The sequence below is a fragment of the Bos taurus genome, chromosome 16 (assembly GCF_002263795.3).
Source record: "Bos taurus isolate L1 Dominette 01449 registration number 42190680 breed Hereford chromosome 16, ARS-UCD2.0, whole genome shotgun sequence".
Lineage (NCBI taxonomy): Eukaryota > Metazoa > Chordata > Mammalia > Artiodactyla > Bovidae > Bos > Bos taurus.
In genome coordinates, this window is record NC_037343.1 from 29695203 (window position 1) to 29720554 (window position 25352).

The window sequence follows — 25352 nt, forward strand, 5'->3', positions numbered from 1 at the left end:
TTTCCTTCTCCAGGAGATCTTCCCGACCCAAGTATGGAACCTGAGTCTCCTACATTGCACACAAATTCTTTACCGTCTGAGCCACCAGGAAAAGAAAAGAAGAGCTCTCCCTTAATCAGTCCTACAGGGGACAGGTGCTGTGCTGTGCAGAGCTGCTCCTAGAGACCCAGCATGCAAATCCCCGGCACTGCAGGATGGTCCCATCTGTTTAGGATCTCCTGTAAGAGAAAGAGAAGAGCCATCCCATCCTGCTACATCTGGCATTACACAAAGGCCACGAGGAGAAAGGAGGAAGGGAAGTCTTGTCACCAAAGCAACCCTGATGGCAGAGACGCTGCTGATGCTAACGGGGACCATCGCCATGAGCAGACGGCTCAGCCACCAGACGGATATCAGAGCTAGTACAACATTCCCATGAGTGGAAGCAGCCTGTCCAGTGCAGGACAGAACTTTTATGCTAGAACTTTCTCCTCTGCCTTTTACCTGGCTCCTGGAACCCCCCACCAACAACCCTTGCATCCTCCTCTCTGCCCAAGCCGCAAACTGTCCATGGAGACTGGTATGATGCATTGGTCAAACCAAAGACAGACACCCTTAGTGAGGGTGGGGGTGAGGGTGGTGGTCTGGAAAGAATGATCGGAACTCCTGTTCCCATCACCAATCCATCTGTCCCCACCCGCAACACACAAGCCCTCCCAGCTTGACTGACCTTCAGATTCCACGCCACTAGCTGGGGAGGGGTTGAATTTGTTCTCTGACCTCCTCAGAGTATTTAGTGACTTTTCATCAAAACAGCTCTCTCCAAGGAGAGTTGTTTAGCTTTATGAAAATACCTAAAGCCACTGGGATATGTTTTCTTGCCAAGACATCTGACAACTGGCCTATTTTTAAAGTCCCAACTAATAATCTTCGAGAAGTGCTCTACACACAGACAAGGAGGCAACGACCAAAAACGTAACAAGACCAATATCAGGTTTTTGGTTTTTAATCCGGCCAGAATCTACCCATCCAAATAATATTTCTTCAAAGTGTTCTCCTTAGGAGGCCCTGCCCTCATTCCACTGGTGCTGTGTTTGTTCAGAACACTTTTGGAAAGCCTGGTTGTAGCAGAGCCTTTGTTTTGCATACAGTCCAGCATATTATTAGTAACCCCTGAACTAGCCGCCACTGCGGTAAGCGCTGCACTTTAGGCCCCGAGGCCAAACAGGTAAGTAAAACAAGGCCTGTCCTATCGAAGTGCACACTACCTGGTAGAAAAGGGAGGAGAAAGGGAACAAAGATTTTTTGGAGACTGTATACCATAAGCCAGGTTCTGTGCTAACAACTTCTGATACGTTGCCTTTAATACGCACACCAGAAAGAAAAAAAAAGAAAAGTCTTCTTAAATGCAAAGACTGAGACTGAACGAGGTTCAGTGATTTAGCCAATGTCACACAACCCAGGAATTGCAGAACTGGTGCTGGCCCCAGGCTGTCAGGCTCCCAGCTAGGACTTCCCACCCCTGCAGCACCCGGCAGTATATAGGCCATCCTAATACATGAGGCTTCCCAGGTGGCACTAGGGGTAAAGAACTAACCTGCCAGTGCATGTAGACATAAGAGACGCAGGTTCGATCCCTGGATCAGGAAGATCGCCTAGACTAAGAAATGGCAACATGCTCTAGTACCCTTGCCTGGAGAATTCCACGGACAGAGGAGCCTTGTGGGCTACGGTCCATGGGGTCGCACAGAGTCGGACATGACTGAGTATGTGTGCACTAGAAAGTAAAGGAGGCATGGATGCATTTTGATATATGGCAAAACCAATACAATATTGTAAAGTCATAAAATAAAAAAGAAAGTAAAGGAGGCGAAGTGGGATGGGGCAAGTCGGGAGAGACTGCTCAGAGCAGGGAAACTTGATCTGGGCACCCAGGACCTGAGGGAGGAGCTTGTTGTGTATGTCTCCTCTTGCATCAGGAGCTGGCCTCACATGTGTCTACTGTTTACCCTTTCATAAAGGGTCTTAGACAAGTCAGGTGGGCAGGAAGAGTTTTTCCACATATAAAATAGGACGTGTTGTTGTTTAGTCGCTAAGTCACGTCTGACTCTTTGCAACTCCATGGACTGTAGTCCACCAGGTTCCTCTGTCCATGGGATTTCTCAGGCAAGAATACTGGAGAGGGTTGCCATTTCCTTTTCCAGGGGATCTTCCTGACCCAGGGATGGAGCCCAAGTCTCCTGCACTGCAGGCAGATTCTTTACCACTGAGCCAGGACGTTTATCTCCTAACTATTTACGTAAACATAGACAGACAGACTTCCAAACACATCCAGATGTGTCTCACTCACTCACACAGAGTACTGTCCATAGGATAGTACTTGTCAACCTCACAAGGAGGCAAGGAAAGCAGGCCTTCATCCCAACACATCAAAACTAGTATCTTACAATAGCCAAAAGGTGGAAACCACCCAAGTGTCCATCAATGGATGAATGCATGAATGAAATGTATTCTACACGTACAAGGGAATATTATTCAGCCCTAAACAGGAAGAGAATTCTGAAATGTGGAAGAACCTTGAAGACATTATGCTAACTGAAATAAGCCGGTCACAAAAAGACAAATACTAAATGACTCCACTGACGTGAGGCGGTCCAATTCACAGAGACAGGAAGTCGAATGGTGGTTGCCAGGGGCTAGGAGGGAGGATGGGGAGTTAGTATTTAATGGGTACAGAGTTTGAGTTTGGGAAGAAGAAAAAGTTCTGAATACGGGTGGTTCTGGCATTGGTTACACAGCAATGTGAATGTAGTTAATGCCACAGAAAGGCATACTTTAAAACAGTTAAGATGGTAAATTTTATGCTGAAGAGGATGTGGAGAAAAGACAACCCTCCTACACTTTTGGTGGGAATGTAAACTGATGTAGTCACTCTGAAAAACAGTATGGAGGTGCCTCAAAAAACTAAAAATAGAGTTATCAGATGATCTAGCAATCCCACTCCTGGGCCTATATCCAGGGAAAACTAAATCAAAAAGATACATGCACACCAATGTTCATAGCAGCACTATTTTCAATAGCCAAGGCATGGAAGCAACCTGAATGTCTACTGACAGATGAACGGATAAAGGTGTGGTGCGTATATACAGTGGACTATTACTCAGCCATAAAAAGAATGAAACAATGCCATTTGCAGCAACATGGATGGGCCTGGAGATTATCATAATAAGTGAAGTCAGAGAAAGACAAATATATGGTATCACGTAAACATGGAACCTAAAACGTGACACAAGTGGACAAAATACAAGTATTCACCAAACAGAAACAGACTTATAGACATGGAAAACAAATTCATGGTTACCACAGGGGAAAGGCCGTGGGGGAGGGATAAATTAGGAGTCTGAGATTAACAGATACAAACTATTATATATAGACTAGAAACCAACGAGGACCGACTGTATAGTACAGGGAACTATATTCAATTTCTTACAACAACCCATAATAAAAAGACTATATAATGTGTGTATATGTATCTATATATAGTATACAACTATATAGCTATTTATACAGTTATAAACTGTTCATAAGATCAGTTTCTTCTATTCTCTTCCCAACCTCAGGCCATAAGGCTTCCAGTAACAGCAGCGGGAGACTGGTGGTGGCCAAATGTGACTGTACAGTCATCAGACAGTCTAAAATCAGCCCCAGAAAAATCCCCCAAATATATATAAATGCCTTAGCCCAAGCCTGAATCAACAGGAGGAAAGGGAGGGCCTAAAATTAGCAAGACATACACCCCTTCCCAATTTGCAAAGCAGTACTTTGGCTTGTATATTTGGCCCAGTAGAGAGCACAGCAAATAATTTCAACACAGGAACAATGAAAAGAGACTTCTGGTATTAAGACTGATGTGTTAAGGAAAACTTTGTTCTCTGACCAAGTTCAACTTTCCCTAATAAATAATAATGCCGTAATGCCCAGCAGCCTGCCCTGTCACCGCAGCAGCTGTGTGCTCTGCTTCCAAATGGTCCTGTGTTGCTTCCATCTCTCCCCACCGAGTCTTTGGATATGATGGGTTCAATTTTAAATGACCCCCAAACGAAAAATAAACACGGAAGGGCTCTGGGAGAAACACTAGGTTGTACCAGCTCTAATTCTGAAGGCAGGTTTCAGTGGGTCCCAGGAGGCCTAACCAGGACCCACCCAAGTCCAGAGCGGGCACTCTGTCCTGGGCTCCCAGGTACCGGCTGGAGCCCAAATGGGTGACCTATGACGGGCCAACAGTAAAACATAACCACTCTGGAAAAACAAGGATAAAAGTCCTGGGAGGGAATCAGTATTTATCAAGAGCCTACTATGTGCAAGGGGCTAGGCCTTTATTCTTCATGAGCCGTCACAGCCCTGTAATTGTCCAGTTTAATGAAAGGGAAGAAATTCTGCAGTCTGCCCAAGGAGCAGAGCTAGAACTCAATTCCAAGTCATCTGACTCCAGGGTTTACACTCTTTCCATTACGCTCAGCTGCCTTTCAGAATGACTTTTTTTTTTTAAATCTCACTTGACTGGCTGCTCTGCTTTCCCAAGTTTTCTGTAGGCCCCAACCCAGTCCAACTTTCCATTTGGGTAAAAAGAACATCATCCCAGCTGCTGTGTCCCAAGTCACATGAAATGGCGGGAAGAGATTTTATAAACACAAGTCCAAAAGCCTCTTTAAATAAATAGGAAAGTGGAAATTATTTTTAAAGGGGTAAGCTTCTAAAGAAAGCACCTCCCTCCCTGGGATTCCAGGGCTGATCTTCAGCCTACCCGCCCCCAGAGGCTGAACTTGGCCTCCAGAGAGCCTGGGGGTCTGGGCCATGGTGGCTAATTCTGAGCCACCACTGTAAGGAAAAGTCACATCACACCAGCACCTAGCTTATTCCCCAAAAAAGAGCGGGAGGGCATGTGGCATTCTAGAGACAGCCTTCACCTGCAAAACTGTTAATGCCCAGAATATAAATACTCAGGTTTGAGGAAGGTGCCAACTTCTTAAAAAATGGAAAGAAAGAAAGAAAAAGACCAGCACACCAAGTGACACTACTCTGTAGAGATAATTTTGCCAATGCAAATGCTGTCTCTCATTTCTCCTTCTCTTCTCCTCACACGTACCAACAATCAGCAGACAATATACTCTCAGTATCTGGCCCTAAGTCCATGGCTTTAGTCTCCTGACCCTGGAACTGCTTCAGACCCGAGTAGAACAGAGCTCACTGGTCACGGTACAAACCAGGCATTTCGATCCAGTCTGCTTCTTTAATCTGGGGACCAAAGAGCCCTTCAAGGCAACTGTTCCAATAAATCCTCCAGTCAACTGCTAGGAGCAGACAGTGCAGAGCCTTACTTTTCCAGAAGCTGAACTTAAGTTCCTATTGGGGACGGGGAGGCCCAGGAGCCCAAGAGCAGAAGAGCACTGAAGACACTGAGCTAGGAATGCCTCGGGCTTCTCAATGAAGTCAGGCCCCTCCATCACCCTCTTCTTCCTCTCCTGCCTCTTCCTCACTGGTCTAAACCAAACCATCAAGCAATGCTGAGAATCTCTTCACACAAAGAGATCAGGGAAACCCTTGTCTAAGAGTTACGGTTTTAGAATTTAATTTCTAGACTTTAGCACCACTTCCTATGTGGGTCTAGAGACCACCGCCTGCTGCGTGGCCAAACTTTTCATTGTGACCCTTTTGGGGCAATCAAATTTACAGCATGCCCCAATACATCCCTCACATACACACACACACAAACTAGAAAACAGACGTTTCGCAAAACATACTTACCATTGCTTGTGTGATGCTTTTCTGACGTCCCTATTCGACTCTATTCATTAAAACATGTTGGTTGCACCCATCTATGCTGACCCCCATGGAGGTCATGCTCTGTAGTTCTAAAACCACTGTGGTTCATAGGAGGCAGGCCTCACATTCTGACACCATGGGTCGGATGGAAGATCTACATCAGGGGGCTCATCTGTACCTTATTCCTCTTTCCTGGATAACTCCAATTTTCCCACAAAGCCTCACGCCAGTGCTTTTAAGAGAATTCAAGTTATCCAAGGGCCCCAGTCACGGGGGATATCCCAGCACACATTGCTGACTATCCTTGTCTTCTGGGGCAGCCCCAAAGAACTCCACTACGTGTTCACAGAACCGTTGCTAGTAACCTTTAAGACAGCACAGAGAATGGGAGAAGGGTCAGAGGACTAAAGACAGGTCAATATTTGCCTACTGTTCTGCCAAACTGGATTCTGGAAGCTTCCGACTGGCAAACATAGGGCTGGTTTATACAACAAGTGAGTTGTAAGCATTTACAGAGAAAAGTAGACATCACTACCAGTCTAGTGGGTTTAGCAAGAAAAAAAATCTCAGCAAACCACTCTCATGTCTTCTTTGGATGCAGGCTACAAAATCAGGAAGAATGCTACAGAGAATGAGTTTATATCTCATTAAGTTGCATGAAAAAACAGAGAAATAAAATCTGTACTAGACAGTGAGTAATTAGTTCTGAAGCTGTTTGAATTACATCCCGGGGGCTACTGACAGCAGAAATTTAACCCCAAGGAATGCTTCTGTTAAGGCCCCAGAGGGTTCCTCCCTAAGTCGAATCCTAGGCAAGCTTTTCTAATTTTTATTTATTTACTTATTATTTATTTTTGGCTGTGTCGGGTGTTCACTGCTGCACACCGACTTTCTCCAGTTGCAGCAAGCCGGGGCTACTATTCATTGCAGGGCACTGGCTCCAGGTGCTTGGACTCAGTAGTTGTGGCACACGGGCTTAGTTGCTCTGCGACATGTGGAATCCTCCCAGACCAGGTATCAAACCCATGTCCCTTGAAGGGGCAGCAGGTTCTTAACAACTGGGCCACCAGGGAAGTCCCAGGCAACCTGTTGATCAATGACTTCTTTAACTGGTAAATACAGCAGGACTAACTGGTCTGGAGCAGCCTCAATCATAATCGATAAATGAATGAACTGGCCACGTACACTGCACTTGGCAGTTTTATCAAGTACTTTTACATATTTTATCTCATTTGAGCCACCCCCACCCCCAAGTGAGGGAGCCTGGGATCATGACGTTAATTTTGCAGTTTAAGAAGCTCAGACTCAGCCACCAGGGTTTCTCCACCTCTGCCACATTCACTGCTCAGATGGAGTAATTCGTGGCTTTGCTGTGCGCTGCAGGGTGGCGCGCAGCATCCCTGACCTCTACCCACACAATAGCAGTGGTACCTCCTCCCTTCAAGTTGTGATAGACAAAAATACCTGTAGGTCTTCTTCTTACCCTCTCAAAAAGCTGGGATGGATAGTGAGTATGATAAAACACAGAAATCAGGAGTCAGAATTATCTTGAGCAAACTGCTAGGCCAAAACCAATAATAAAAGAAAATGGAGGTTCTACATTTTGGTGTTGAAGATACTCCCTATATAGTGAGGTGGGTGCTGGTTTCACAGCGGTTATATATGGTGGACCCGGGGGCGGGGGCCAAGTGTGTGAATAGCAGCACAGGTGTTTCCCCACTCCCACCCTCCATGGCCCCAGCACTGCCCTATGGTCCTCTCTCCCCTCCCCACCCACTGCAGCAGACCCCGAGATACTACAGAGCGCACACAGCCCCTGAACATGCCACCTCCCCATCCGCACCCTGCCCTTCCCAGGAGTCTGGTGTGCAATGAAACCAGCAGACAAGATGGCAAGAAGGAAGAGAGGGGAAAACTGGAGAAAAGGGCCGGGAGAAGAGGCGGCGGGGCACGGAGAGACCATGGCGAGACCAGCAGTGAACCGCCAAGGCGGGGGCATTGCAGGAGGGTGAGGGTGAGGACAGGGAGGGGCTGAGGGGGGCCCCTAAGTCTAGGACCAGGAAGAAAAGAGAATAAGGTGGAGCGTGTCCCCCAGGCCTCCTCCTCAGCCCTCCATCATCCCCACTTTCATCATTTTCCCTCGTCCCCCAGCCTCTGCCTGGCCCCTCACCCGGGACACCCAGCTTCACCCACTACCCACTCATAATGCCCCTACCTGGGAGTCTCTGGAATTCAACACACTTGGTTAAAATCCTGGCTTTACCAATTACTAGCCTCTCTCTTAGCTTCCATATCTGTGAAATGGGATAATAGCTTTGCTCTGGGATTAAATGAGAAGCTGGCACACAGAAAGTGCTCCCTGTAGCTAGAATGAGATGTAATGGATATCCCTGGCAGGGAAAGAGTAACCTTATTCTACGACCACAAATGCCAGCTCCCACCTCTGACGAGGCCACGGCTAAGAAATGAAACGGGCAGGCCAGGCCCTGCACTTTCTCCTCTGTTTCCTGAGGACATTGTCTTCTTGTTGGAGCATTGGCTGTTCCTACTTCTCAGGGTCCCTTCAGAGACAAAGTGCCCACTAAGGTGACTGATTTTCTACAAAAAAGTGACTGTCGCTATTAGCAATGAGAAAAACAACACACCATGCCTTGATATCCAGTGAGGGCTCTGAACAGTTTCTAAGTTCTTCATCACACTTACTAAAGTCACAGAATCTTAGAGCTGAGACATTGCAGAAGTGACATGGTCCCAGACTCCCCCTCAGGCATGAGTACCCCCTACCCTCATAGGGACTGCAGGGGGCTCAGCACAAGCAGTCCCCACTCCCAGGAAACACACCCACCACAGATCACACTTGGGGATACCAACTTCCTACATAAGGACAGAGAGAGTGTCCTTAATTAAAAAGAGGACACACCCTGACGTTCATTCACCTGGCCTTCCTGGGAACAAATCATATCAGAAACCACTAAACAAACTGGTTCACTTGAATCTGGAGGTGTCACGATCTGAGAATAATGCCACATAGTTCACTGAACCAGAAAACACAGGCAAGTGTCAACTACCAGCTGGAGGTCCAGGAAGAGATCCACTGATTAAAGAGATGTGTCCACGACCAGGCGGTTAACCTTTCTGCATGTTTCCTTGGCTGAGAGATGGCAGAAATAATCATCATGGGGCATGATGAAGGCATGACGCATTTAAGAGCACGATGAGGTGTTTAGCAAATATTCAACAGAGGTTAAGTTTCTTTCCCCTTCACAAATAAGCAAATCTGAAAAGTTCACAAACATAGTACAGCAAACACAAGGAAAAGAATCCCTGCCTTAAGAGACACACGAGCGCAGCAGATGGAGCCCTGGCACGGGCCAGCGAGGGCGCTGGTTCCTCTTCTCGGCACCCTCACTGTGTGGACCTCGGGTGGGGGTTCCCTTTGCTCTGGTTGTCTGCAAATGACGTCACGCCGCTTCCACGCTGAGGAAGAAGCACTGAAATGCAGCGTATCTCTCATGAGGAGGGTCTGCGTGTGGTTCCCCACACTCACTCACTTCTCGACATGACCGTGGGAGCTAGAGGAGGGGGCGACTAAAGGGGAAGACACTGGCACCTCGCTCCAGGCAGTGAGAGAGACAGAGCTCTCAGCATCTCTGCAGAGAACCCTGAGCTCTCCAGGTGAGGGCTGCCCCTGCAAAACCACGGTTCTCTGTCCTCTCCTGGCACCTGGGCCCCAGCCATGCACCAGGCCAGGGCCCTTAGCTAGGGTTGGTGGTGTCTCCTGGGAGACCTCACCAAAGTGAGTGCAGGCCTGAGGGGCGACGAGCTCCCAAGCCTGCCTTTCCCAAGCCAAGCCAAGCCCTCAAGGGGAAAATATAATTGCCAAAACTGAACTCTAAAGGGACGGCAGACTGTGATGATGCGTCCAGTCCTATGCTACACATTGTCCCTGAAAACTGCCTTTCCTTGTGCATGAAGGCTAAACCATCTTCTCAGAGATCGTTCCAGGGAAGGGTCCTGTCAGAACGAGCAAGAACAGCCAGCCACACAGATGCCTTTACATCTGCAGGTAAAGGACCCCAGAAAGGAACGAATGGCCTACTGGGGAAGCGCCAGTCACGGCCACCAGACCCAGACACGTGTCATGCTGCCCTCTCCAGACAGATGGGGCAGCAACACTGCCCCATGGCAGGATGGTACCACAGGCTGAAAGGCAGCTTGGGGTTTGTTTGCCCAACCGGATCAAATCTCATTTTCTGTTCCCTAAATGTCATGCGTATGACTGTCAAAGGCTAAGAGGACCCACAACGGACCGTTTCCTAAGGACAGAAGTTGTGTTGAATTTCTGTTTCTGCAGCACCTAGCATGGTGCCTGGAACACAGGGTAGATGTTCAGGAAATCTCTGTTGATGTGCAAGACGAGAAAGGTCATTGAGTTGTTAAGGCCTCTAATGTGGCAGTTACAGCTCATTTCTGGATTGAACAGGGCTGACCTCAGGGCAGAGGGGCAGGGCTAGGAATGCTGAGCCCATGGGTGATGAGAAACCTCTCTTAACTGAGACACGGATGCTCTGAGCTAATGAGAGGAGGAGAGCTTTTCAGAATCATAAGGCAGAAGAGTGTGTGCCTTCTTGTTTTATTCTGCCTCTTCCCAGACTCAGAGTAGGGCCCACCTAAACCACAGCTAGAAAGACAGAGGCCAGGGGACAGGTATGGTTCACTCACATTTGAATGGGTCATAACTCTGTCACTCCAGCAGCTGGAGACAAATGGAAAAGACATGCTCCTCCTGCAGGTGGCTGATCCCAAAGCCAGGGAGCCCCTGGCCAGGACCAGGGCATCAGGAAGAGGAGGGGCATTATCTGCAGAAGGTTCTGGAAGGCTGCACCCTGACAGGGCAACCCTCTCCTCGTCAGACCACGGAGCTGGAGCCCAGCTCTGCACCTGGCCTCTCCTCCAGTCCTGGTGACTCAGCACTTGCAGACCTGCCACTGGGCTCCAGGAAGAGCACCTGGCTGCACCAGCTCTGTTACTCTGGTCATGGCGCAGGCTGGTGCCCTCTCCAAACTGCTGCACTTACTTACTTAAAATGAAGAAGGCTGAGCCTGGCAGCTTAAGAAAGAGCTGGAAAACGAGTATCAAACCAAGGTCATCTGGAAACTCAAACATACTGCTGGGGAGGACCCAGGGAGGAGCTGATGGGCAAGGAACAATGCCTTAAGTTTTCCTCGGGTTCCTTGAACTCTCCATGGCCCTGTGGCCTCCATTCCCCCCGCCCCACCACCATCTCCCATAAAGAGCAGCCTTGACTTTCTAACACACTGATAATAAAGACCTGTCAGGCCAAGAGAGAGCGAAAGGTCTCAGCCCAAAGCGGAGTTTTCAGTGGGCCGTTTGCTCAATAGGAAGGCTGAATAAGCAGCCTTCTGGTCACAGCGGCTGTGTGACAGAGAAAGCCGAAGTGCAAGGGCGGGATGCCTGGGGGATGACCTCTGAGGGTCTCAGCACCACCAGGCACCCACTGGCTCTGACAACATTGATTCCCTAGTCTACAGTCTGCACTGAGAGGTCGGGGAGAGCAGAACAGTTCTGACCTCAACTCCAGAGCCAAACTGCCTATGTTCACATACTAGAACTTTCCCTGACACTTGAGAAGTTACTTAACCTGTGTCTCAGTTTCCTCATCTCCAAAATAGATATATTAACAGCCTGATCTCACAGGCCCATTATGAGGATTAAACAAGCCAGGATATTGAAAGCATCGAGAACGCCTGACGTATATTAAGCCCACAAGAGTTAACTACCAGCATCTTTACTGACAACTTTCTCAGAGCAGTCCTTTCTCAGTCCTTACACAGTACCCAGCATGGCCTCATCAGTGTGAAACAAAAACAATTAGTACCATTTACCATGTGAGCATCGTGGGGATTTACATCACTCAGTCCCCACATAAACCCAATGCAGGAAGTACTTTGACAGACGATAACTACCTTGCCTAAGATGATACTAGTAATTGGCCACCTGGGATTGAAACTCAGCCTCTGACTCCAGAGCCACAGGCTACGCTGCCTGACTGCTGACTACCACCTGCTCAGCACAGAGCAAGACGGCACCAGAGCCCTTTAAACAGCAGTCAAATAAGAGAGGACAAGAATATAAAAAGAAATGCTGTAGACTTCAGAACAAATTCACTATCTTATAAAAGCCTGTGTCCTTCTCTGGACCTAAGTTTGTCATCATCTGCTGCCTTCCCTTTGACTCTGGAATTCCGACTGCACAGGGTACTTGCTCACGGCACCTTCGAATCTTCGTGTGAACACACTTCCAAGAACTTCAGATGCTCTTGGCACTCTGATCAGAAGCCAGCCACACAGGATCGGTGGGAGCTGCAGGCAAGGCTCCCTGTTATATTAGCCAGGAACTTCCTGCTTTTGGAAGAAGTACCATTTCTACAGAAGAGTACAATCCCCAAAGGAGAATTCCTGTAAGGCTCTGAGGGTTCTAACATCTTCTAACAATGGCCGTACTTCAAAAACTTGACCTTCCCCATTTTCTCTAAGGACCTCATCTCTTAAGGGCGGCAGATACATGGAGACTTGCTCAGTGAACTGTTAGCATGGCAGGGAGTAAGAGAGGTGGTGAGTCCTCCCACTGCTCACCAGGCCTGACATGAGTATACTTTAGGGACACTCACTAACCCAGCTGCTTGTGACGGGAAGCCTCCTCCTTCCTTATGTGCTGAATGCTTCTCACTGACCTCACACAGCATCAGCACCATAAACATCCCTACTTCTGCAGAACAACCAGTACCAAATAGCCATTTCCTGCTCACCAATTGATCCCTTATCAGAAAGCTTCCTCCTCCTTCCTCCTCTAACACCCGTGTGCGCACACACACACACTGAGAGGATCAGAAAAGGCAGGAAATGCTTGCCTAAGACCGGAGAAAATATCAGAGAACAGAAAGAGACCAAAAAAAAAAAAAAAAAAATTCACCAGCTATTTGTCTAGCAGGGCAACTGTTTCCCCAACAGAAAAATCAACGTGAGACTCCCCCTTGATCTCAACACAATGAACCACCAAGAAGGAATTACTAACCTGCTGGGCTGCCTATGTTCTTCTAGGGCCTCACTTTATCTCTTAAAAAGGCAGGACACAGCAGGCACCACGCCTAGAGAGAGATGAACTGAGCCGACTACACTTGCAGGGTAAGAGTGTAGATTTAAGTCAAATCATTTGGCCCTGAGAAACCCATGGAACAACTTCTCACTGTTTCTTTACTGGGCAGGTGTAAACGCGGTTTCGTTAACAGGGCACTTCCCTACTTCATCCGTCTAAAATTCAAGTCTTAAGTCTAGAGTGGAGTTAGAACCGGGAAACCCAGAACCAGGGAACCTCCGTTCGTGTGCTAAGAGCAAGAAAGCGAGTTTAAAGAAGGGTCATCACCAGGAACCAACATTTCAAAGGGCTTTCTTCAGTCCCTGGTATGTTTTGTACTGATCTATAGAACTGTTCCTTGCCCCAGCTCCCTGCAATATCAAGGAACCAGGAGTTAGAATAATTTCATTCCTTTCTAATTAAACATTTTTTCCTCCTGTAGATAATCTACATTGACCCTATCGAGGAAAAAATCTGAGCTGGTGTAACTGCAGGAGGTGGTTTATTTTCACAACAGTAAAATATCTAAACCAAATATGCCCTGTGTTTTAGCAGCTTAAACATTGAGGTCTGACAAGGACCCAAGATTCCACTTCGCTTGCCAAGGGCTAAGTGTGTATGTTTAAGTAGGAGAAAGTGACTATGAAGAAAAATGGGAATGTCTGAGTAGGTGAAGGGGAAAGGGGTGCAGATATTGCTAGAAAAGTGAGATTGCACTCTAAAGTCCCATCGCCTAAGCATGAGAAAAAGCGAGGGTCAGTACCCCTGGGTGTTTCCGGCTGAGCCTCCCCTGAAACCAACGAAGCCTGCACCGGGGACCCAGGAGACCCGGCCTGACTTCATTTCCCACTCGAGTTGTTTACAATTAACCGACAGAGCGGCGGGCCTTCCGGCCTCCATTCGGGTTCGCCCCGCCAGAGAGGTCTGGGGAGGGCCGGCTCTCGAAGGGGCTCACAGCCTCGCGGTTCCTCCGAGCTCTCAGCCCCAACCCCCCAGCGCGGGCTCCTCCCGGGCGCCCCGCCTGCCGCCCACGCGCGGAAGCCCGCGGCCGGGGAGGGGTCTCCGCCTCCCGGCATGCTTGGCGGCGGGGCGCGCGCCCGTGGTGGTCACGTGATGGCAGGGGCGGGCCCGCGCGTCTGCACGCGGCGGCCGCGGCGGGGTGAATGGAGCTGGAGATGCTATTCTGCTCATTAGCTTGCTTCCTCGGTGGTGGCAAAGACCTGAGGGCCTCCACTGCACGGTTTCGGAAGGAATCCCTGCGCCGCTCTTTGCCAGCTTCGCGGTCTTTTCGAAAACTTATAGAAGTCTCAGTTTACGCATTTGTAAAAATAGGTACAATAGCTCTTTTGTAGGGATTTTGTGAAAAACCAAAGGGATAGTGAAGGTGTGCTGACCTACTTCACTGAGTTAGCAATAACTTGTGATTGATATTTTATGGCACGCTAAACGGGTTTATTCTGGAGTATTTGTACTGTTAAATACCACTCATTAGTTGAGCAGCCTCCGTTTTTCATATCGCCGAGTATGTTGAATTCAGCCTAGACTGAATTCCCGAAATCAGCTCTGATGTTTTCCCTGGTGGCTCAGTTGGTGAAGAGTCTGCTTGCAACGCAGGAGACTTGTGTTCAGTCCCTGGATCAGGAAGATGCCCTGGAGAAGGAAATGGCAACCCACTCCAGTATTTTTCCCTGGAGAATTTCATTGACTACAGTCGGCTATGGTCCATGGGGTCACAAAGAGTCGGACACGACTGGGTGACTATGTCTTCCCCCATCCCTCTTACCCCCAGGAGTTTTTGGTCTCACTGTTAGTTAACTTTGTGTGAGACTGATACTCAAAAAAATGCCACAAGTAAACAAAAACCTTCATTTCTTTAGAAAACAGTGTGCCCAACTCCTTGGACACCTTGTGAAAGATACTGACCAGTTCTGCATCCAAACCCAGCAGACTTAAGCTTCCCAAGACCAAACACTGAGAGGGTCAGGCCCTAATACTATTTGTTCACAGCCCAGAGAACTTTTGAATAATTCAATCTTAGGCTGAATTCAGTATACTTTTGAGTATGAAAAACAGAGGCTGCTAAAATCAGAATTTAGAGTAGAATAAACATTAACAGTAGAAGCACTTAAGAAAAGTCTATTTAGCATGCTATAAAATAGCAGTTAAAAATTATAAACTTATTAAATTAGATCCCCAGTGTAATTGTACATGACTAAGAAAGTAATAAAACAACTTATCTTTTTTAAAATTGCTATATAATCTAGGCTAGCCACCCCCCCTACAAAACAAATATAATTGATAAAAGTTGTGAGAATTCCCTGTATAAAGCTTGTGTGTGCTGATGAAAATGTATGAGACTGGGGGGGAAAAAAAGACCCATCTAGTTTCTTTCTTGGGTCATTATGAAGAATTGAATGAGCAGACAACATTGAAAACTGTCTTTCTGGAGAATGCAACGTTTTCTCATTCTAGGGAAACAAATAGAAAGACCTAGACAAAAGCACTGAAGATAAAAATGACTGTGGGGAAAGAGTTTACAGTGGCTTGAAACAAAGCAGTGCATCATTTTGGCAACTTTACAGCCAGGCTTTTTTTCAGGGATCACTGGCTACTTAAACAGCAAGTAACAGAAGTTCAACAATGCAGTGCCCAGTCTAGGAACAGGAGGCTTTCGGCTCCACAGCTGATACAGGAAAACCTGTGACTTCACACAACTTCAACTTTTGAATTCTTGAGCTGGACTGGATTTTCTTAGTTGTAGCTCCTTTACACTGTGAAAAAAACTTCTCAAAGTTTAGAACTGGGAAGGAGAACTAATGGCAAAATTGTTGGTGTGCTTTTTAGAAGAATCACAGCATTGCTCCTGCTTGGTTAGATGTGCTAAACGTTCAGAGATGAGTTCTAGAAGAGGCAGGAAACAAGAACAGCATCAGTGGTATGGCTGAACCAGATCCATAGGTTCCCCACACTCAGGCCACTGTCCTACACAGTGAAATCATCCTAATATTTAGGGGGTAAATATTCATCCTGTAAAATATCTAGGGGCTAATGCAAGGAGATCCAACCAGTCCATTCTGAAGGTGATCAGCCCTGGGATTTCTTTGGAGGGAATGATGCTAAAGCTGAAACTCCAGTACTTTGGCCACCTCATGTGAAGAGTTGACTCATTGGAAAAGACTCTGATGCTGGGAGGGATTGGGGGCGGGAGAAGAAGGGGACGACAGAGGATGAGATGGCTGGATGGCATCACTGACTTGATGGACGTGAGTCGGAGTGAACTCCAGGAGTTTGTGATGGACAGGGAGGCCTGGCGTGCTGTGATTCATGGGGTCGCAAAGAGTCGGACACGACTGACTGAACTGAACTGAATGCCTTTATCACTTGCCCTCCAATTTACAGAAACGTTCCAATGGCCAGAGGGAAAGAAGAGATCCCAGAAACATAAAATCAGGGTTGAAGACTCTGATTCTCTCCCTTATGCCCCAACTCCTTTTGACTTCCTGGGTTGAATCCAAGTATTGAGAAGCAGCAGTGTGCACATATATGCACACATGCCTTTAACCTCCCACCAGAAGGATTTGTGACTGTCTCCACCCTCCCCTTGCAGGAGGCTGAGCTGGCCTGGACAGCTGGAGGCTCAGTTGGGGACCATGGGCATCTTCCCTCCAGCTAATATCAAATGATACTTGGACTTTTCTCCTGACTCCTTAAGACACATTTTGAGGCCCAAGTCATTCCTTTCAGCTCCCTCTCAGGCAGGTCACTTGAGGAATTAGAAAAGTCCCTGGGAACTAAAGCAAAGCTTCTTAACCAAGTAAGCCCAGAGGTGCTGGGAAAGCAATCTGATCAACCAGAAGAAATTTTCCTCCTTCTCTTCCAACTCCCAAGGACCCATCTGTTCACAAAAACAACGCAACCAGCCCATTCTCTCATGTCCCAGGCTTTTAAAGGCGAAGGGTCAGCAGGCAAGGCTAAGGGCTGCTGGGAGTTGCCAGGGACATCTGGGCAGATGTTCCCCTCCCCATTCCTGTGATAGGAATGTCAAAAAGCATTTGGAACCCAGCTCCACATACACTTGAAAGATTTCAATGGTTTCGGAGGCAGTACAAAATTTTCAAAGAATAAGATACAGGGAAAGAACGTGGTATCACAGAGTTGAACTCAACCCTGGAAAAAAACAAACAACACAAAACCAACCAACCAAAAAACCAGATAGTAAAACTCTGGGCTGGATAGTTGCTTTCTCCAAGTAAGTATAAGAGGCTCCCTTTTGCCACTTCCAATCCCAGGTTCCTTGACCAGAAACTTTCTAGAACTTTGGCTTTCTGAGTTAAAAAGGGACCTCAGAGATCAACAGATCTTTGGGTTCTAAACCTGCAGACTGGACTGAAGTGGAGGTGGGCTTCTAGCTATAGATGTCCTGAAAGAGCATACACAATGATTTGTGAAATGTGCACTTTTCCAGGGAAAGGACACACTACTTTCAACCCCTTTCCAAAACACAAGGTCCAAAATGGGGTCAAAAACCATCAGTCTAGTCCAACTCTCGGGCTTCAGAGATAAGGCTCAGAAACTCAACTGCATGCTCCAGGTGACAGAGCAAATTACATGCCACCTTCCAAAGCTGGTTGGGCCCGTGGGAGGGGAGGACACCGCATGCACTAACAGGCTCTTTCCCATTCTAATTACAAGGATTCCATGAAGTCTCCAGCCGCCACTCTGTCTGGCTTTCTGGGTCTGGGTGTGTCGGTCACCACTTGGTTGCCAAGGTGTACAGATGGCCAGGGGACTGGGGATGGCTGGATGTGGCCAGCTGCCAGCTAGCTAGCACCCAGGCACCAGCTTACATCACACTGCTTCCTGGAAGCTCAAAAGGGGGTTTTCAGAAAACCCAGTTTTCACAGGGTGAGGCACAGTTCAGTCCTCTAAGGACCCATCACAAAGGTTGGTTGCATAAGCAAAATCAGTAAAAACCACTGCCCTCAAGTACCAGGTGGTCCCTATTTCCAGGCCAAGACAATTAACAACTTGATAAGGGGGAAAATAGAGATTGATTAGAATAAACTGGAATGAAACACTTTCTCTTTTTTCAGAGAAAGTCATGGAATAGAAATATATTTGTAATAATGGAACTAATAGCTTCAAGTGCTATCAACACGGGCCATGAACACTGCAGTCTAATTACATGGTTGCTCAATGGGGATAGACAGTCGGTTTGCACATGAGTAATTAAAGGCCACCATCACAAGGAAACATGTAGAGTCTCATTTAAAGAATTACAAATTAAAACTCTAAGGGAAAAAAAGATTAAAGGACAATTAGACAATACCAGACTAGAAAACCCAGCAGTAGTAGGGAAGCCAGAGCATTTAGAACTTGCAGATGACCCTGAACTGGTTCAGTTTTTCCAGAGGGTGAGGTGGGACAATGACACAGTCGTATGTTCTTCTTGGGCTCTGAAAACAATGCCACTAAGAAGACCATTTCCCAAGGTAATAGCAACAGCTACATCCAACCAGTCCATCCTAAAGGAGATCAGTCCTGGGTGTTCATCAGAAGGACTGATGTTGAAGCTGAAACTCCAATACTTTGGCCGCCTCATGTGAAGAGCTGACTCATTTCAAAAGACCCTGATGCTGGGAAAGATTGAGGGCAGGAGGAGAAGGGGACAAGAGCAGATGAGATGATTGGATGGCATCACTGACTTGATGGACATGAGTTTGAGTGAACTCCGGGAGTTGGTGATGGACAGGGAGGCCTGGCATGCTGCAGTTCATGGGGTTGCAAAGAGTCAGACACGACTGAGCGACTGAACTGAACTGAACAGTAAAGGCATGACCACGTAAATTATGCAGTGGTTCAAAGCTAAGGCTCAAGATTTAGGCTTCAGTCCCTTTCTAGATAGTCTGTGCCTCCATTTCCTCACCTGAAAATGGGTTGCTATGAGGATTAAGTAAAATAATCCATGGAAAACACTTAAAACAGTGCCTGTTCTACAGTAAGTGCTTGATAAAAGTTAGGTGCTATTATTATTACATATTAACTTACAAAGAGGACTTCCTTGGTGGTCCGGTGGCTAAGACTCCATGTTCCCAGTGCAAGGGGCCCGGGTTCAGTCCCTGGTCAGGGAACTAGATCCCACATGCCGTAACTAAAGATCCCACGAGCTGCAGCTAAGACCTGGTGCAGTCAAATAAATTAAAAATTTTTTCTTTTAAATATTCATTTAAAATGACAAGCAGATGACCCCATGTCCGTTCCTGAAAACGCGAGATGACATTCAAATGATAAAGGCAAAAGATAAAACTACTACAATCAGATTATAAGTATGTAAAACAAAGTTATGCAGCTTATCAAAGTCCACTGAGAATAAAAAGTTAAATTGCTTGTTACTGTTAGACTCTCTATGTAATGTTTATGTTAAAAATTGAAAAGAATAAAGAAGATAATCAACACCGCCTCAAACCTTTGGCAGGATGAGGCAGGGGACAGAAATAGGGACCTAGTACTGTTTGGGTGTCTACACTGTGCCAGGGAACCCAGCCGCAAGTGTGCTGGGCGGAGCTCCCCGGGAGTAACCGTGTACTAATTAAGTTCCTCTCACACCAGAGGCAGACTTGGGCGACACATTCCGGTCAGTGAGACATTGGGGATATCTGCTGGCGCCTTCTGAGAAAGATGCCTCAGACACAGAGAAGAATCACGCCCTTTCCCCTCCACGCGGGACACCTGGACCTGCAGCAGCTGTCCCGTCATCCTAGAAGAGGAGCCTCGCCATGCTCCGGGGATGCAGCAGACTGATGCGAAGCACAGGAGTGACCCTGCTGCTCTAACGAATTGCCCAAGGCTGCAGCTGCCTGTGCTGGGGCCTGTGAATCAAGGTGAGGTAACACCTTTTCCTTAGGGTCTTCCCAGGTGGATCAGTGGTAAAGAATCCGCCTGCCACGCAGGAGACGCAAGTTCAATCTCTGGGTCCAGAAGATCCCCTGAAGAAGGAAATGGCAACCCACTCCAGTATTCCTGCCTGGGAAATCCCATGGACAGAGGAGCCTGGTGGGCTACAGACCACGGGGTCACAAAAGAGTCGGACATGACTTAGCGAGTATACCACAACAGCAACAAAATACATTTTCCTTATGTTCAAGCCAGCAGAGTTGCAGTTTTCTGTTACTGGCAGCGAGAGCACCTTCACTGATGGGGCAGGGAGCATGAACAGCCTTCTGATGGAGGCCTGGCAGCCCCTCAAAGCCCTGTGGATTCTGCAGGAGGCCTCGCTGGAGCCCATCCTGGAGAGCGCTCAGGGTGGAAGGAAAAAAGGCAGTAGCTCTTCTATCTCCATCCTACAGAAGATCTAAGGACAACTTAGGCTTTTACCCAGCCTAAGGACATCCTACCCTGGCCTAAGGACAGCTCCAGATGGTGCAGCAAGCTGGTGACCGCACTGGGCGGCTGAGCTCCCTACTGGTCCCTTAAGAGGGGACCGGCAGAGGCCTCCTGGACTCCAGTGTTCATTTCTGGATTCACATGTTTCACAAAGCCTGTGACAAAACTGCCCTCTGGAGTAGGGCTGCCAGGAAACGCACAGGACACCCAGTTAAATCTGAGTCAGATAAAGAACAGTAACTTTTTACTAAGTATGTCCCACATGTGAGGCTTCCATGCCTCTGCTCCAGTTCTCCCCTCTCTGCCAGGTGCCAGACTCAGGACACAGGCCTCTGCCTGCACACTGGACACGGAGATGACCTCCATGCCCCCTGCTCATCATCTGGGCATCCCTGAGTGTGTCTGGCCCAGAGGCAGGAGGATGGCCGGCATCTGGCCTCATGAGGTCTCCGATGAGTCTAGGAAGGTCTGGTTCACATGTTAGAGGAACAGACAAGAAGTGGCTGATGCTTAAAAGGCAGGGGTAGGGCAGGCATCACTTTGGTTTCGGGAGGTGGGCAGCTAGGCAGCAGGTGGTGGAGCACTTGGGGGAGCACAGTGGCTCCTGACTTCCAACTTCCCCCATAAGAACTTCATTGATGAAGCAGAAGAGATGTTTCCCCCAGCCTACTCTGTCTGAATGTGAGTCCCCTGACTCTGGCCCACTTCTCTAGACTTACCTCATCTGTGGTCATGACGGCAGTGTGGTCTCCGTCCAGCAGATCATGTCTTACGGCACCATCCCCCAGGCCGAGGACAAGGTGTGTGGAATTTGCTTGGTGTGACACTGTCTACACCTGCTCACAAACGATCCCTTAATATAGCTGGCCCATGAGAGCAGAGCCTCATTTCCTGGAACCTGGCTTTATGGTTCCTGTCTGGTATCCCTCCAGTGTCCTGCCCAGGCCAGCACTGGCGCACAGTAAGTGCCTGTGAAAAAACATCCCACAGACGCAGGAAGATCTGACCAAAAACTCCAGCCATGTTTTAGTGACAGGACAGATTTCCCTTCCCCAGCCCCTCTCTCCTCCTCCCAGTTTGCTGCCTCTTGTAGAAGGGGCTGTGCCAACAAGGTATCTTCGGAAAAGTTTGGGGCTCGTGACCACGAACTTCAGAAGGACAGAAGGGAGAAAACGAATGGAATCTCTTGCATTCACAGTGACCCCTTTTTACTTCCCAGAAACAGGAAGGAGAACTAAACAGAAATGGCAGGTAAAAATGCTGTATTATTTGCAAGGCCCAGTGCAAAGTGAAAACAGCTCCACCTTGTCTTCAAAAAGTGGGGAATAGGGCCAGGAATGGCAGTAAAATAAAAACCTTTTTCCTCTCTTCCACAGTCTCTCTTTCTCTGCCTGATACAGTGTCGATCTCTGCTGTCTAGACATCTCTAGGCCCGGGCAGACCCTCAGGGGACCCAGGGGCCTCGCCCCGTGACTCTGGCCACTCAAGGGGGCTTCTGGGTCCCCTTCCATCAGCCACCAGGTCAGAGAGCCCTCCTCTCCCCACAGACCCACCCCAGGATAGAAGCATCCACAGGATTAGAACCTCCCCGTGGGACACACTTGGTACCTGGATAGGGAGTGAGTGGGAGACTCGACCCCACTGAGTCATTGCTTTGTGGTGCTGCCAGCCTCGGGTGGGAGGGCCGCCACGCCCCACCAGTGGCACAGACCCTGGCCCTCCCTGAGCCCTCCCCCAGGCCCCCGCTGGGACATCATCAGCTGCTGGGGTGTGGGGTGAGGAGAGGAGGCAGATGCAGCCCCAGCCAGGGGACCCAGTCTCCCCATACTTCATTTACAAAACACAACTCAAAGACAGAATTATTAAGAATGTCAAGATGGTGACTGCAGAGCATTAAGCCCAAGGGTGGGGGAGAGAGCAGGGGGCCCTGTGTGATTGCACTGGTCGTGTACTCAGGAAACTGGCCCTGAAGTCACAGTGCAGATTCAGAGAGGATGCAACGAAACAAAAGAAAACAGACACAAGAGATCCTCCAGCTAACGGAGGGTGCCCGGTGCTCATAAACAGGATGAAAAATTAAACTCGATCACTTCAAAAAAAACTGGGCCCATACCTGGCCCTAGGTAACAAGGCATTTCTCAGCCTAACACCCGACCCCTGTCTCCTCCCCACTGTCCCTAAAATCCTCTGGCTCCATTTGATATCCTCCTGAGATGCTGCCCAAGTAAATAATTCCTTTCAGTGGTTCCTAACCAGCAGTAGTACCTGGCTGGGCCCAGTGGATGTCTGGAAGAGGGGTGCTCAGTGGACAAGGGAATCAGTACACGCAAAGGGGCGGAAGGTAGTAGATGACCGGTAGCGTGCCGGGCAGTCCCAAACCACGAGACAGGTCCCCCCAGCACAGCAGTGACACCCACTTAGAAAAACCACACAGGGGAATTTCAAGTCACCGAAGCTTCGGTGGAAACCTGCCCGTCAGGGCCGCCTCCTCTCCTTTGTCGTGGAGGCGACAACAGAAATCCCTCTGGAGTCCTGCCCGTTGTCCCCTCGAGTTCTGAGCTGAACCTGCTGGGGCGTCTGCCAGTACTGAGCACCCCTCACCCACCGCGCCCATCCCTGGCCCCAAGGCCCCACCTTAAAAGGCAAGAAAGAGAAGAGGAGTTTCACTGTAGGTTGGGACCATGCAGGAGCTGGAGTGTGAGGCTGGTCATTTTTCTAGCTGCCCTTCATTGCCCTCCTCTCTCCTCCTCCTCCCAAGCAAGCCCTACTAGGGCCTCCCTGGGAGGGATGGGGGAGGGTCCCACGGATGCCCAGGGCTGAGAGGAGGGCTTCAGGAAATCTCCCTGCGGTGGCTGCTGTGAGCCACCAGGGTGGAAACTTAGCAAGCGTGAGATAATCGCCCAGTTTTATATATAGCACCTGTGTCTTCCGGAGACCTCAGAGCGAGGAAGGGCAGGTTTAACCACCTCGTGCCTCCCCAGGGGTGAGCAGGGCTCACTGGGAAGCAGACCTACCTTCTCGGAGCCCTGCTGGGAAGGGTCGGGCCCTCGGGAGGGGCACAGAGTCTGGATCCCCTGCCCTCCTGGCCACTGTGGGCGCAGGGCCAGTCTGAGGATGAGTGATGGGTGAGCAAGACTCCCCACGCTACATGGGCAACTGAGAAAGATGGCGAGGGGCAGCTGGGCTACCAGCCTCCTCTGCCTGAACAGATGCCTAGAGCCCATGCGCCTGCACACAGTTCCTGCTCAGCTGTCTCCCATGTGCCCACTTTACAGCTGAGAAAAAGGTGTTGAAGGGACAGTGGTCCTGGTGGGGGGAACATGGCCTGGGAGGAGAGAGGGCTGTCTGGGCCCTGGCCCTGCGCTCAGCAGGCCCACCTGTCTGTTCCCGTCTGGTCCTGCATAACCTGCTTAAGGGCACCACAGACCTTGATGCTCCCCAAGAGAGGAAGAGGCTGGGGCTGTGAAAAATGTTAGGGAACCCTGGTACATCATGGAGCACCCTGGGGTACCTGACTACAACAGAGGGAGGAAGCTAATACAGCCAGGTTAGGCAGCTGTCAGCAAACCACAGGCTGGTCTGGAGTGCTCCTCCATTGCACACCTGGTGTGGCACCCCTCTCTCGGGCACAGGCCCCCATGTGCACACCTACAGCCATGCAGCGAGATGCTCCACCAAGACCCCAGAGGTGAAGAGACTCTGGACCTAGCTGGCTATTCTCCACTCTTCTGGTCTCTGGAGGCCCCCTCCACAAGTTCCCAGACTGTGACTAATCCTGTCTCCCCGTGAGTCGATGCCTGTGAGTCCCCCCGCCCCCCCCAACCCCCTCATTTCTCTCCACCCCTCCTGCCCTGGCTCCCTACACACACCATGGTGAGAAATAGCTCGGAAATAGAGGGGAAACCAGGTTTGGAAAGGGCGCTTCACTGGGGAGGGAAGTGGCCAGCAACTGCTATATTTATTTCTATTTTTCTAAGACCTCTGTGCCCCCTCTGCCTAGGGGTGACAAGGACTGCATCCTCCCCGCAGATTTCCGGTCTTTTCCCATTTTAGATCCACGGCAGCCCGTCTCTGTGTCTATCTCCTCGCCCCAGGGCCCAGGACAGAGGCGCGGTCTGAGTGAGTTTCCAACAAGGAAAATTTCTCCTGGGTTATTTATAAGGCACCGGTGGAGACTTTCTAAAATAATCCTAAATGCTCTTGGTGGCTCCTGCTCTCATTCATTTCTTCCTTGTATCTCAGAACAGCCCACGAAGGAGACCATCTTTCTACTTAGTTCAGGCTTGAAAGCTCTTCTACTTACTTACGATAGAGACAGCCAGCATCCTGAATGTTGAAGACAACTACCTGTGTGTGTCCTGAACACCTACACCCACTTCCATAAAACAACCTACCACATCCAGGCCGTATTTACCGGAATCCTTTCTCCCACTCTCACCCCTCGACGTCCTAACTCTAAAATGAGAGCCTGTGACTTAGTCCTAACCCACAAAGACCTCTCTGACTTATTCAGAGAATTAAAATTTTTTTGGACTCTTGATTATCTAATTTTCTCTTTTTGCTCGGCTATTTCACAGTGGCTTTGGCAATAGGCCATCACTGAAAGCCAAGCAGGAGGCCCTCGGGGAGAGGATGAGGTGTCCATGCTCGCACATCCTAGGGTGGGCCTTTGACATCTGTGGGAGACGTGAGTGCTATCTCCAGCATTTCCAGTTCTTCTCCTGGGCACGTGGTATGTCTTGAGTCCTCTGTCCCCTTAAAGTTAGGTGAGGGCATGAGCCTTTCTTGGCCAATTGAATATAAAAACAAGTGGCAGGTGCTACTTCTTGGCTGAAGCTTTACAAGCCAGGACAGGATTCGCCACATTCTCATTCGCTCTGTCTTGGTACCCAGCGGAGCTCCAGACAGTGGTAGCACCACCGGCCTGGGTTACAGGGTGAGCACAACAAACAGCAGAGCCCACAGCTGACCCAGGTCAGGTAGGCAGCATGAGCAAGAAACACACCTTTGTT

At 49.0% G+C, this 25352-nt stretch overlaps 1 protein-coding gene across 2 annotated transcripts in view; it reads right to left on the reverse strand.

Moving 5' to 3' along the window:
• The window catches only part of ITPKB (inositol-trisphosphate 3-kinase B), a 104324-nt gene that overhangs the window by 55759 nt on the left and 23213 nt on the right, over nucleotides 1-25352 (reverse strand). The window lies entirely within an intron of this gene.